General features: G+C 37.8%; 1 protein-coding gene across 1 annotated transcript in view; it reads left to right on the forward strand.

Annotated features, from left to right (window-relative positions):
- Positions 1–15,144, forward strand: part of crls1 (cardiolipin synthase 1) — a 93,581-nt gene that overhangs the window by 52,294 nt on the left and 26,143 nt on the right. The gene's annotated exons all lie outside the window — the stretch shown is intronic.

The raw sequence follows: 15,144 nt of genomic DNA on the forward strand, positions 1-15,144 counted from the left end.
ATGACTAAAAAGAGAAGGACAATTGGCTTTTATTATTTCCTGGTTTGCTGTCAATGAGGCTACCTTGATATGATTGGCTGTTCAGCCTGCTTGATAACATCATTTCTGGATGCTGGTCGTCTCCATAAGATGAAGCAGATGTACGTAATCTTGGGAAAGGAGAAATTCACTCCACTGAGATCACTAGACCTTTGTGGGCAGCTTTCTTCGAGGACAAGCACTGTCTCTTTGCCACTGAATGCAAAATCTGGGCCAGTTACTAATGGAAATATCAACTTTGGTATAATAGTTAACACACTGTAAATGTATTTTCAAAGGTTGTTTTTTAAAGTTGTGTTGGATATTCTGAAGAAAATGCTCCCTTCTTGTACTGTAACTTCTGTAAAGAGGAACTTGGGGATCCAGTAAGTTTAATTTAATCACTAAGCTCATCTAGCATATTGACACTAATATCCTGTAGGATAAATAATCACACAATATAATTTATTTTGATATATCGCTAATAGGTTTCTTGTATGTTTTTAATTCTGATCAAATTACTTCTGCCACTATTGATGATCAAGCAGCCTGTATTATGCAGCTTGGAGTGCTGTTCCTTCTACAACCCAAGTTTAAAAAGGCAAAATTCAGTTTTTCCACAGTTTAAATAGACATTGCCATTGTAATGTGACCATACATATCAAAGTTTCACATGTTCATATTTTTTATTGTAAGCCTAACTGTTTAATTAACTTTTTAAAATAAAATAACATCAGATGAACCATGAACAAGTTTGCTATTTTGGTGTATAAAATGGGAGCTAGTAATTTGCTGTTTAATTATGATTTGTGAATTGCAGATGTTCAAATTATAATGAAAATTCCCCTTCATGCCTGTGGTTAAAAAGAGTACAACTAGACAAAAATAGGTCAGTTTTGAATTTGAGCAAGGTGTGAACTTGGAGCAGGCGTGATAGGAAATAGTGGAATTAATCAGTTCATTATATTAGTAAGTTTTCAGGTCCATCTTATCCATGGAAAAATCCAAGTTCGTTTGGTACCTATCACTCTAATAATGTTGTAGCGCATTATGAGCTTGTAAAATTTAAGAAGTAAACAATTGTCTACCTCCTGTCATCGGGACATTTCATAATCTCAAAAAATATAAATTTACATTAAATTCATGAGGCTTCTTTGACCCAATATACTTTTTTCACGATTGAACCAGTAGGAACATTTTTTTGTTGTTGCCTAATGTAAGTGAATTTAGATAACTTCTTGAATCTGAATTGTATTTGGAAAATTTCAGTTCTGTCCTCAGTATGATTTTAGTAGCAGGATTTGTAACTTTGTATGTAAGACTGTATACAAAGTACAAAGAAGCCTGTTTATAAAAGCAGAATACTGCAGATGCTGGAGATATGAAATAAAAACAGCAAGTGCTGGAAAAACTCCAAAGTTTAGCAGCATCTGTGGAGTGAGAGAGAGACTGAGTTAATATCTTGAGTCTAATATGACTCTTCTTCAGAACGTTTTGAAGTTGAAGTTCTGAAGAAATCATATTAGACTCAAACTTTAACTCTCTCTTTATCTCACTCCACAGCTGCTGCCAGACCTGCAGAGTTTTTCCAGCATTTTCAGTTCCTATATTAACCAAGCACTATTGCTATAGAAGGATGCTGGATATAGCTAAACCAGGCTGTAACCTTTGTCAGATTACTGCCTGACCAGTGTTAATGAACTGTCTTTTAGGAATTGCTAAATGTAAAACATGTCATTGTGTTCATTGGGTTTATAAAGTATAAAATCAGTGCATTTTAACAAAGTGTCTGATTGATCCATTCATGAATGGAAGGCCGGGATTTTCTGGTCCTGCCTGTGGCAAGAATCGTCGCGGACGGGACGGAAAATTTGATGGAACAGTAAAAGGTTCGTCGACTTCGGGCAGCAATTTCCAGTCCTGTGGCGGGCGGGACCGGAAAATCCTGGCTGAAGAGTCAGACAATGATGTTGGCATATTAGCTTGGTTCATCAATTTAATTTGCATGCACTTGATGTTTTGGTTAATACCATTTTGATTGGTATGTTTTGTTTGCTCTTCATAACTGACAGATGCAAGTATGGTTTTATTTTTAAAAGAATGAAAGATATGCATTCATATAGCACCTTTCATGACCACGGGATGACCCTAAGCGCCTTAAGACTAATGAAGTATGGTTACTCTTACAATGTAGGATATATGGCAGCCAATTGCACAGCGAACAGTAATCTGAAAATGACCAGAAAATCTGTTTTTAGTCATGTTGGTTGAGGGGTAAATATTGACCAGGTCACTCGGGAGGACTCCCCTGCTCTTCCTCAGAATAGTGCCTTGGGGTCTTTTACATCTGCCTGGTTTAACATATCATTCAAAAGACAACAGTTTGAACAATAAATAGATAGTGATTTAAGATAACCTCAAAAAAGGCTGAGGTATCAGATTAGGTTGTCCAGCCTAAATAGGCAATCAATCAATCAATCTTTGTACACCAGGTTTCCAAGTAACATCTTTTTAAAGGTACTTCTTTCTATACATCCTTTGCCCCTCGCTCCCCCTCCAAAGATCTAGGATGGTATTGCATCTTCAGGTATGATACAAATGCTAAAGTTGAAGCATAGATCTTGATTCTTTCTGTCAAGTAGCTTGTCATCAAATAACCTCTCCGAAAGAATCTATTTAGTGGGGCAGTTAATTTTCAAGAAACCTCAATGCCTAAGCTCTGAGACATTTTAAGTATTATTCCCGCTTATTGAACTTTGTTGCACAGTCTGGGATTTTAGTTTTATGCAGTTAACATGATTATTTTTTAGCCAAACATAAAGGACACCAATCAGAATTGAGACGTTATGAAAGCTGCTGTTTTGATCAAGGACAACTTCCCAGTTGGGTATCCTATATATTTTCCCCACAGTTGCAGCTATCGTTACAGTGCATATTGATAGTCTATATGGATGAGTTAGACTTGTATACTATTGCATTCCTTCAATCGAGTTCTTTATTAATGGATGATTTCTCTTCAAAAACAGTGAAGAGTTCAAGAATTGTTTTTCTAAAATGATCCAAATATTTCATTTCTTCATACTTTGATAGTTCAGTTAGTGAAGCTCTGCAATAATCACTGGTATTATTAATGTTACTGTACAAGTTACTAATACAGTGCTAAGATGCTGAGTTAATACCATAAAACATTTAATTTTTAAAAAATGTAACATTGTTTTTAGCTCTCATAAAGGAAGATGGAATATAAAAGGTTAGAACGTGCATGCTTTGTTCTGTTTTTTTATATATAAAACCAAGTCAGTAAAGAACTGACAGCATTTTCAGAATTAAAAACAAAAAAACTGCGGATGCTGGAAATCCAAAACAAAAACAGAATTACCTGGAAAAACTCAGCAGGTCTGGCAGCATCGGCAGAGAAGAAAAGAGTTGACGTTTCGAGACCTCATGACCCTTCGACAGAACTTGAGTTCAAGTCCAAGAAAGAGTTGAAATATAAGCTGGTTTAAGGTGTGTGGGGGGGGGGGGTGGCGGAGAGAGAGAGAGAGAAGTGGAGGGGGGTGGTGTGGTTGTAGGGACAAACAAGCAGTGATAGAAGCAGATCATCAAAAGATGTCACCAACAATAGAACAAAAGAACACATAGGTGTTAAAGTTGGTGATATTATCTGAACGAATGTGCTAATTAAGAATGGATGGTAGGGCACTCAAGGTATAGCTCTAGTGGGGCTGGGGAGAGCATAAAAGATTTTAAAATATTTAAAAATAATGGAAATAGGTGGGAAAAGAAAAATCTATATAATTTATTGAAAAAAAAAGGAAGGGGGAAACAGAAAGGGGGTGGGGATGGGGGAGGGAGCTCAAGACCTAAAGTTGTTGAATTCAATATTCAGTCCGGAAGGCTGTAAAGTGCCTAGTCGGAAGAAGAAGTGTTGTTCCTCCAGTTTGCGTTGGGCTTCACTGGAACAATGCAGCAAGCCAAGGACAGACATGTGGGCAAGAGAGCAGGGTGGAGTGTTAAAATGGCAAGCGACAGGGAGGTTTGGGTCATTCTTGCGGACAGACCACAGGTGTCTGCAAAGCGGTCGCCCAGTTTACGTTTGGTCTCTCCAATGTAGAGGAGATCACATTGGGAGCAACGAATGCAGTAGACTAAGTTGGGTGAAATGCAAGTGAAATGCTGCTTTACTTGAAAGGAGTGTTTGGGCCCTTGGACGGTGAGGAGAGAGGAAGTGAAGGGGCAGGTGTTGCATCTTTTGCGTGGGCATGGGGTGGTGCCATAGGAGGGGGTTGAGGAGTAGGGGGTGATGGAGGAGTGGACCAGGGTATCCCGGAGGGAGCGATCCCTACGGAATGCCGATAGGGGGGGTGAAGGGAAGATGTGTTTGGTGGTGGCATCATGCTGGAGTTGGCGGAAATGGCGGAGGATGATCCTTTGAATGCGGAGGCTGGTGGGGTGATAAGTGAGGACAAGGGGGACCCTATCATGTTTCTAGGAGGGAGGAGAAGGCGTGAGGGCGGATGCGCGGGAGATGGGCCGGACACGGTTGAGGGCCCTGTCAACGACCGTGGGTGGAAAACCTCGGTTAAGGAAGAAGGAGGCTGACACCTGTGGTCTGTCCGCAAGAATGACCCAAACCTCCCTGTCGCTTGCCATTTTAACACTCACCCTGCTCTCTTGCCCACATGTCTGTCCTTGGCTTGCTGCATTGTTCCAGTGAAGCCCAACGCAAACTGGAGGAACAACACCTCATCTTCCGACTAGGCACTTTACAGCCTTCCGGACTGAATATTGAATTCAACAACTTTAGGTCTTGAGCTCCCTCCTCCATCCCCACCCCCTTTCTGTTTCCCCCTTCCTTTTGCTTTTTTTCCAATAAATTATATAGATTTTTCTTTTCCCACCTATTTCCATTATTTATAAGTATTTTAAAATATTTTATGCTCTCTCCACCCCCACTAGAGCTATACCTTGAGTGCCCTACCATCCATTCTTAATTAGCACATTCGCTTAGATAATATCACCAACTTTAACACCTATGTGTTCTTTTGTTCTATTGTTGGTGACATCTTTTGATGATCTGCTTCTATCACTGCTTGTTTGTCCCTACAACCACACCCCCCCCACTTCTCTCTCTCTCTCTCTCTCTCTCTCTCTCTCTCTCCGCCCCCCCCCCCCCCCCCCCCCACACACCTTAAACCAGCTTATATTTCAACTCTTTCTTGGACTCGAACTCAAGTTCTGTCGAAGGGTCATGAGGACTCGAAACATCAACTCTTTTCTTCTCCTCCAATGCTGCCAGACCTGCTGATTTTTTCCAGGTAATTCTGTTTTTGTTTTAGCATTTTCAGAATCTTCAACTTCTAAATTATCGATTACATAATTCAGATGACTATGCATATAGTTTTACAGGCATCTTTGAAGATAAAATGCCATTTTTTGCTTCAGTTTTTTTTTGTATATGGTCCCAAAACATTTGAGAATCCATTAAAAAAAATTACTTTCTGAAATCATGCAGTTCTATGCTTTTAAGCATGAGCTTTTGGCCTTTATATTTGCATTGGGTTGATTATTTTTATCTGCTTTCTATTTTGTTTTCTTTTTAGACAATAATGAATGAGAAACTTTTTTAAACTTTTGTTTGTTTAACTTTGGAAAATTTGAATTTCTCTCTGCGTCAAATGCTGCAATGATTCTTTTCCCTGATTTGGAACAAGGATATAAATAAACCCTGGTTTTAGTAAGCTACTATTTTGACACTGCATTGAACTGAGCACTAAAATAATCAGTGGTTTGCATAAACTGATAGTCTTTAAGTTTATTATTAATGCCACTACATCATGATGGCAGCCAACACTGGGATCAAAGGAAAAGATCATCCCAGTGATAACGTATGCGGATACTTATTTAGAATGCTAAACAGAGATAAAACTAAAATCAAATTAATTATTGGCCCTTGTCATTGTCCCCGATCATAATGTGAACACCTTCAATGCCTGGCTCATAAAGTATGAACTCTTCAGTGTTGTAATATTTAACTGGAAGGGGTGTGGATCCCGTTCAATTCAAATATGGTACATTTGAATGTACCATAATTAATTTGCAAATCCTTTCTGTGAAAAGGTCACACTTTTTTTTAAATTTGGTTAATTTTTGTGCTTATTTAAGGGAATAATTTCCCGTTTGCAGTAAAATTTGTAAGTGATTTCATTACAAATGCAGAGGAATCCTCCTCCTCCTCCATCAACCCCTTTTCCACCTTTTAGTACTTGAAAATGAAGTGTTTTGCTTTCCAGGCTCCAGGCATCACGTCATGCACCCTAGGTCAGATACAACGTGGTTAGTTTCAAAATAAAGCCCACCCCAATCCGTCCAAACAGCATTCTACAGTCCTCAAAAACAGAATTACCTGGAAAAACTCAGCAGGTCTGGCAGCATTTGATGCTGCCAGACCTGCTGAGTTTTTCCAGGTAATTCTGTTTTTGTTTTTGTTTTGGATTTCCAGCATCCGCAGTTTTTTTGTTTTTATTCTACAGTCCTCGTCTGGGGTGCGATCCCAGTTGCACCAGTGTGTGTTCCATTTCCCAGAACAAGCCATCCAATAGCCCCTCAGAGAGAGACAGTTTTATGCTGTGGAGTTATATCTACCAGGGAACTGGGCTGAGACTGCCTAATCTCATTTCACATGAGACACTTGGAGATAAATTCATTCACCAGTTTAATTTGAATTTGATATAAGGCTTAGAGATGAAGGATCAGTGATTTAATCCAGCCTGTTGAGGTGGAACCCATGGCAGCTGGATCCACTTAATCACAGGAGTGGAGACTGAATCAAAAACAAAATTACCTGGAAAAACTCAGCAGGTCTGGCAGCATCGGCGGAGAAGAAAAGAGTTGACGTTTCGAGTCCTCATGACCCTTCGACAGAGCTGGAGACTGAATCCTGGGTTGACATCTGGTGGGATACTGTAATCTGTTAGGCATGGTTCACCTCCTCTATCTTGTAGGTTGCGGGAGCCCTCAAAACCTTGTCACCCTATAGGACTAATCACCTATTAGCTGGTATAAACATGGTCACAACCATCTTCATAAAGGACTAATCATTCTTGTCAGACTGTTAATCACCTGAATCATGTTCCTTCATAAATATTCTCCAAATGTAGCATGAAGATACGAAAATTACAGCATATATCCCAGTGTAGCAGAGCAAAGCTATGGAAGTTGTGTGGTGTTAAGACTTGTTTACTTTGGCCTCCACATTGGTTAATCTTTAGCAGTTTACAGTACTTTCATACATTAATTAGGAAATAAGTGTAGAACAGGACAGCACCATTGTTTGAAAAAGATAGAAGATAATAAAACATCTTCATTTTCCAAAGTACAGGAGATGCGTTATTTTCTTTCAATATATCAATTTATTTAATGGACCATTGAGATAATGTATCTTGCACACTTTTTGAAAGAGTCCTTTTATAAATTACAACATTGTTTGAACGTCTGCTGAAGTTAATGAGATGTAGGAAATACTAAAATACCACTCCGAAAATTTACATATTTTACTAAATTTAGGCTGTTACTTCTAAAAAGCATTGTGTTTTAAATTGTGGTATCAGGGATTCTCTTCAGACTCTGCACTTATTGTACTGGTGGTTCTTGGATCTGCTAGCTCCAGATGGTTATCAAATGCTGGATTTTGCAAAGTTAGGGGATCCAAGCTCATATGAGATAAATCTGTTAACCGTCCCTTTTGACGTATTTTGCACAAGCAAACTGATAATATAATCACAAGTATGAAAAGAATGGCAATAATTGCAGTGGAGGCTGTATAAAATATATTATTGTAGTTTGGCTTAGTCTTGAAGATATAGCATGGGCCTTTTGAAGGCCAGATGCTGCTTGCAGTGCTGGATCCTGCTTTATTCACAGCCACCACGCACGTGTGGTATGTACTGTCTGAGGTAAGATCACGTAAAGTATATCTTCGATATGTAGGATTGATGGTGTCTGTCTTATATAAATGTCTGTTGTCATCTGATTGATAGATAATATAATAATGGAGTACTGTAGAGCTAGGGGCACACCAGTTGATTTCTGCTGAATTGTCTGAAATCTTGATCACCTTTTGTATCTTCACTGGATCTGGTGGGACATCCTCGCCAGCTATGTAAGGACAGCGACAGCCTGTTAAGTGTTGCAGATCACGACAAGGTACCTGCCAATGTCTGCATGGCTCATAATTGCAATCATCAGCATGTGTAGGTCTTGTAATCTCCTCTTCTTCCAGAGTCTCCGAATCATCATCTTCAATTATTATAAATAAAGGTCCCTTTATTGAGGGGAGCTCTGGTAATGCTGATGTTGTTAATGTTGCTGTTGTTAGGTAATGTTTGGCCTCAGTTTGAGCTCTGGTAATGGTTGGGTAATGTTTGATCCCAGTTTTATCTGCGGTAGTGGGTGGATAATAGTTGGTTGTGGTCGAATAATGTTTGATCGCAGTTTTATCTGTAGTGACGGGTGGGTAATGATTGGTAGTGGTCGAGTAATGTTTGATCCCAGCTTTATCTATGGTAGTGGGTGGGTAATGGTTGGTAGCGGTCGAGTAATGTTTGATCCCAGTTTTATCTATGGTAGTGGGTGGGTATTGGTTGGTAGTGGTTGGGTAATGTTTGATCCCATTTTTATCTATGGTAGTGGATGGGTAATGGTTGGTAGTGGTTGGGTAATGTTTGATCCCAGTTTTATCTCTGGTAGAGGGTGGGTATTGGTTGGTAGTGGTTGGGTAATGTTTGATCCCAGTTTTATCTGTGGTAGTGGGTGGGTATTGGTTGGTAGTGGTTGGGTAATGTTTGATCCCAGTTTTATCTGTGGTAGTGGGTGGGTAATGGTTGGTAGTGACCACGTAATGTTTGATTTCAATTTGATCTCTGGTAGTAGTTGACCGTGTTGTTGAAGCTTTCACCCTTGATTTACTTTTAGCCCAACTGTGATCATTTTGTGTCGTGTTTTCTTCAGTTTTCAGGGTAGCAGAATTTGAATTGGAAGACAAGCCATGAAAAGATAACGTATTCAACTGGCTAGCACTGTTTGGGGATGATGTGCTGATACCAAATTGTTCTGGTAATTTGCTGCTTGATATCTTGGTGTTACCCAAGGAATTGTGGAATCCTGCTGTTGTATATTCCTGCAGTTGGATTTGTACAGTACTGGTGGCAACCTGCAATTCCTGCGTTTGGTTTCCATTAATACCACATTCGTCTATGAGATCTGTTAATAAAATCTCTCTTTGTGAACCATTGTTGTGACATCTGGTATCATTTGCCCTGTTGTGCGTAGAGGGAGGGAAGTTAAATACCAAAAAAATAAACCTAAGCTTAATGTTAATTAATTTACATTGCAAATCATTACGCTTCATAGATAAGCTTATTTTACAACTCAAATTTGTGCTAAAATACAATTCAGTTTTATATTCCTAGACATTAATGTGTGCTATCTTCATACACAATACTGTTATTAAACTTTTAAGAATACTCATGCTAATAGAATATAGCAGAACAAATGTACTGAAGCCAGTGCCTGTTACTATTGTGCAAATAAGCTTCTATAATAATTATCCATCTAAATTTTCCCCAGCACTCTTGTCATTAGTACTGGAGCCTTAACTGCTAATACTTTGTCTTAGCCTTATATCACTCAGAATGCTGAGCTCTCTCCCCTGATAATAGCCCAGCTTAGAAAGGAAAAATCGATGATTTCGACATGCTGATGTTTATGCATTATTGAAGCCTTAACGGGGAAAGTGTTGAATGTGAATGCATAAACATCTTATAAGCTTAATATTGTGCTTTGCTGGAATTGGAGTAACAATATCGCTCTACATACTTTTAAACGTGCTCTTAAGTCTGCGCTCGAGCGTTGCAGTACCGAGAGCTAGATATTATGGATGCTTTAATCTTTATTCAATTTAAAGGGTGCACTTCACAGCTGTTACATTTGTATGTATTGGTTACCTTGTAAGATCTTATTAAAAGCAGATTCCTGTCATTTCATTATTTTCTAGGTAACATAAAATTTCTTATGGAAGCAGCATTAAAACTGTAGCTGTAAATATTTAAAACCATTTATGGATTACTAGCCAATATATACTAATGGAAAGTGTCTTTTGGGTTACACGGTAGACTGTATAACTTAAATCTTCAGCAAAGGGAAATGTCCATTTGACTAGTTTTGTGAGTAATGCTTTTGCTATCCAACATTTCATACTGAAGAAATCTTTTAAAAACCTAGGGAAACAAAATTGAATTAGTGGGCACAAATTTATTTGATGGACTCAATATTTCTGCAGGAGTCCTTTGTTCACTAAGAATTATTCATTGCAGTCCTGTAGTTTATTTAATTGAAATAAGAAAAAACTAATATGTCAGCATTTAGACAACAAGCATGATTTGTTAATTTTGCCATTAATGTCTTGCCTTTAATTGTTTATTTTAAAAAATCGACAGAAGTAAACAAATATCTTGTTGCTCATGCAGTGTCACCCTTAGATTTATATTCAAAACTGTGGCTTTTGTTAGCCATTGTTCAGGCCACATGTTTATTTCCCAGTGCAAAATAGTTCTTTTAAAGAGTCATTAACGTGCATGGGCCGAATGACCACCTCGAAGATTCTATAACTCTATGATTGTTACTATTTATTAAGCAAGTAAAAATTAAGGTGGTACAGTTTCTGGTATTTAAATAACAACAGGTATAGACTACTATTGCTGTTGTTCCTTTTAACTTAGTCACCTGGATTTTAATTTAAAATTCTAATTGTGTGTTTTCCCCATTTCTCATCATTGTGCTAGTTGTACTGACTTGCTTTGTGTTCTGGAAATATAGTTGAAGCTGCTGCTTATGGTGAAGCTAAAAGGATCCTTACCTGTTCAGGAGCACCTTTTCTGGTTCAATAATCAGCCAGGTGAGCTCACAGCTGCAAACTAGAGGGTTTCCAGAAAGGCCTATTGTGACAGTTGAATTGGTGGAGAAATTCCAGGGTCTGAATACTCTCAGGTTACAACTGGAATGAGAAAAAGCAACAGTTTTAATTTGAATATTTTTTGTTGACTGGTTTAATCTTTTATTTATCCTATTAAATCAGTACCCAGTCCTCTTTATTAGCCCTGATTTCAGAATTGCATCTTTTAACTTGCTGAATATCAAAGGTTCTGATCCTTCCAATTTGTTGTATGTATTGTCAGCTATTGGAACCGATGCCTAAATTTACTCTGCAATGTAAGAAAATCTTTCTGTCTGCTAGCGGGCAGACCACTTTATAGGCTGCCACTTTTAGCTCCTTGAAAAATTTCTCCTGGAATAAATGAAGTGCATTTTCACATTAGCAAGAGAACAGGCATTGATTTTTGCATTCAAATTCAGCTGTATCTAGTTATCCGTTCATGGCAGTGTACCTGAAGTAGTCCAGTCTAAAATTTAAACATTTTTTGAAAAAATGCTTTCCTTCAGTCAGTGGTAAAGCAAAAAGGCTATATAGGGTATAAAGTAGGTTTCATTAACAAGGGTGAATGAAGAAAAAGGTACCATTAGTATCTTAATCCAGAAAATGTGTCCCATCACTTTAAAAGATAATAGAAAGTTCTGTATTTATAGTATCGATAAAAAGGACATTTCCTTGATGCTGTTTCAAAAGTAAACATGTTGGTGAAAAAATGGCATAGAAAGTTGTTTTTGCTTTGGGTCAGGATTCTAGAAAGTCTTGTGTTAGTGAATATAAATTATCTTTAAAATTTAACTATTAATTTTGGCCCTACAAAGGTGCATTTTCTTGACCACAACGTTTAAGTGTTGAATTGATAAATAAACTAGAAAAAATACACAAGTTGAGAATATATGTCATTTAAAGTAATCCTACCAAAAATTAGGGAGAATGCAGTAAACACGGACACAGTAGCTTTATAGTTATTTGCTGGTTTAATAATCCAGAAGACTGGACTGATGAACTAGTTATTAAGAATTCATATTCCACCACTGAAGTTAGAGAATTAAATTTAGTTTTAAAAATCTTGGAAATAAAAAGTTTGTGCCTTTTAAAAAGTGATTAAGAAACTGTTGTAAAAAACCCAACTGATGCATTAATATCCTTCAGGGAAGGAAACCTGTTGTTTGTGTCCAAATGCAGGGCTATGTAACTTCAGTCCCTCACTAATATGGTTGACTCTTAACCGCCCTCTGAAGTGGCTGAGCAAAATCATTTGGTTGTATCAAATGTGTTTGGGCAACTAGGGAGTTGGACAATAGATGCTGGCTGACTTTGCTAGTGACCACCTCCACCCCACCCACATCCAGAGAAGGTATAAGAAAGAACTGCCTGGAACCCCATTCTGAAATGAATTGTGCGTAATTCTTCTTTAGTTTGCCTTTAAATGGTGAGAGCAAAAAATGACCTGTGTATTGAAAGTATGTAGTTCATGTGGCTAGACTTTTTGTCTTGCAAAAAATTTTTTTGGAGAACTATAACAGTAAGCTTTCTTTATAAAAGAGTTTTACAGCTGCTAGGTCATCACTAAGCTGGAAGTAAAATCTATGGAAATGTTCATACAGGCTTTTCAAGGTATGACAGAAGTAGTTACCTAGTGTGAACAGTACTTGCTGAAAGGCGATACCTCATCTAGCAAACTCAACTGTCACATCTTAAACCTGTTTGACAGTGAACTTTTCTTGTAGGACTCCTGGTTCTAACAAGATATTTTGTTTAATGTTGCAGAATTTCATGGATGCTATACTTGCAGTGACCTTTTCTGCCTGTTCAGTAGGAACATTAGTAGTGAACATAACATGCTGTGCTGACTGCATTGTGCCTGTTACTTCATACAGTTGTTTCTAACATTGTGGTGCAAATTGTTCTCCTTGAGTGTTTCAGCGCTAGCTAAACCTATCCCGTTTGGATGATTCTGTCGTTGTGCCCTTCAGATAGATTTGTAAGATGCTGTATTATTGTGGAGCTCCCAGTTTAACCAGCACAGTCGTTGCTGACAAAGTTGCTTGATTTGAGTTATTGCATATTTCCAATTACGCAAAAGATACATTTTCATTCCAGTTATTTAATTTGAATGATTGGATAATTAAATCTTTTCTTGAGCGTTTTACAAAGGCCAGTGAATTTGGGAAAGGAAAAAGTTGCACTTCTATAGCGCCTTTTGCAACCTCAGTGTGGTCCAGTGTTTTACAGCCAATTAAGTACTTTGGAAGTACAGTCACTTGAAATGTAGGAAACGTGGCAGCCAATTTTGTGCACAGAAATCTCCCACAAAGAACAGTGTGATAATGACCAGATAATCAATTTTGGTAATTTTGATTGAGGAATAACTCTTTTGTCCTTAGTTGAAAACAGTGTCATGCAAATCTTTTATGGCTACCTGAGAGCAGACAAGGCCTTGGTTGTTAATGCTTCACCTGAATTACGATATGTCTGACAGGCCAGCATTCCCTCAGTATTGCATTAGAGTGTTGGCCTATATTTTTGTGCTCGAGTGTCTGGAATGGGACCCGTAACCTTGAGGCAGGGGTGCTATCAACTGAGAGGTATCACCTGTATTGCTTAATGCTGCATGTATTTAAATAGAATGCACTAGTTCATTTTCAACATTGATGTTACTAGAACTTCAATAAAGCCTAATGGTGGCCCTGTAAAACTGCTGTATTTTGCCCATTTAAAGTGGGAAAAATACCCATCAATGCACTTCAGATTTTATCTAACCAAACTTACATTGTGATTGCAGAGAGATTGATGACTTATAGATAGATCTTTAAGTGGTGATGTGAAGCCATGAATTAAGATAGCAAATAAAAGCATTTGGGCTTAAATATGCAATTTTTATATCACATTGATGACAATCCACTAAATATGCCAAATGACAACACTGAGGATATTTAATAACTTAATAAGGAAATGTCAACAAAAGATAAGATATCTTTGTGGCACAATTCATCCACTTAGTATCAAGAAATAGTATGAAAAAGTGGAAGGTTGGATAATTACCTTTTAAGGGAAAGGTACTCTAGATGCATGAGGGACTCGAACATAATACTTCTCACAAAATGTAGCTGGGAACTTTCTTCCAAGTCCAGATGAATAAGACTGGGTGTATGGACAAATAGATCTGCAGGCAGAGACTGAAGAAAAGGCATTTGTCTCATCCAAAGGGACTGTAGATTGCTTAATCCTTCAAACCACTGTGGGTTAACTGTAGATTGTAAATAAATGGTTAGTTATTGTATCGTTCTGAAGATGCCTTTGTAGATGGCTTGCTGACATTCAGAGCTGAAATCTAAGACGGACTTAATAACTGGCAGTGCCATAATTTATTGGATCCTTCAGCAACGGGAATAACATTTTAAAAAAAATCTAATATTTCCTTCAATCCACTTGAAGGCAGTTAAATGATTACTAAAGGCAGCAACACAGTTGCTTTTTTGCTTGCATATGTTGCCATTTTCAATGGCTGACCATTAAAAGTACAGATTTTTAATGCCATTCGTAAATGGATGCAGTAATCCAACTTAAAATACTTAACTGCTGACCTTTCACTTTTCTGACTAAAGTTTTTAAGTTTTGCCCAGATGCAGGTGATGCTGGCTCTTTTGAAAGCCACTAACTTGTAACAAAATTGATGCAGGCAACCCTTGAGTTCTGACCAGAGAAAATCAATGTAAAAGGTGTGGCAGTGAGTTTTACCAATTGAAGAATCAACACTTTTTCTAATAAGTTTTATTGTAAACTTGGAACTTAAAAATATTAATTTGTAGAGATGTCTACAAAACAACTCAATTTTCAGGCTGTGATTACCACCTTGTCTATTATAACTAAGAATTTTTTGGGAGATTGTAAATTCTCTGGTTGCGTTTGCCTCAAGCTTCCCATTCGATAAAAGGCAACCTACTTGGTATCTCTTACACTTGGAATAACATATGTTCATGTAATGTAACGTTTTAAAATAATATAGATAGCTTGGATTTAGCACATTTTTTTGTACAGAGTATTGGTATTAATACACTAAGCCCACCAGTTATATCCCTAAAGTAATATTACTTGTGAAAGTTATTACAATCAAATCACTTTTTCCTGTCTGTCCC

This window comes from Carcharodon carcharias, chromosome 2 (assembly GCF_017639515.1).
Source record: "Carcharodon carcharias isolate sCarCar2 chromosome 2, sCarCar2.pri, whole genome shotgun sequence".
NCBI lineage: Eukaryota > Metazoa > Chordata > Chondrichthyes > Lamniformes > Lamnidae > Carcharodon > Carcharodon carcharias.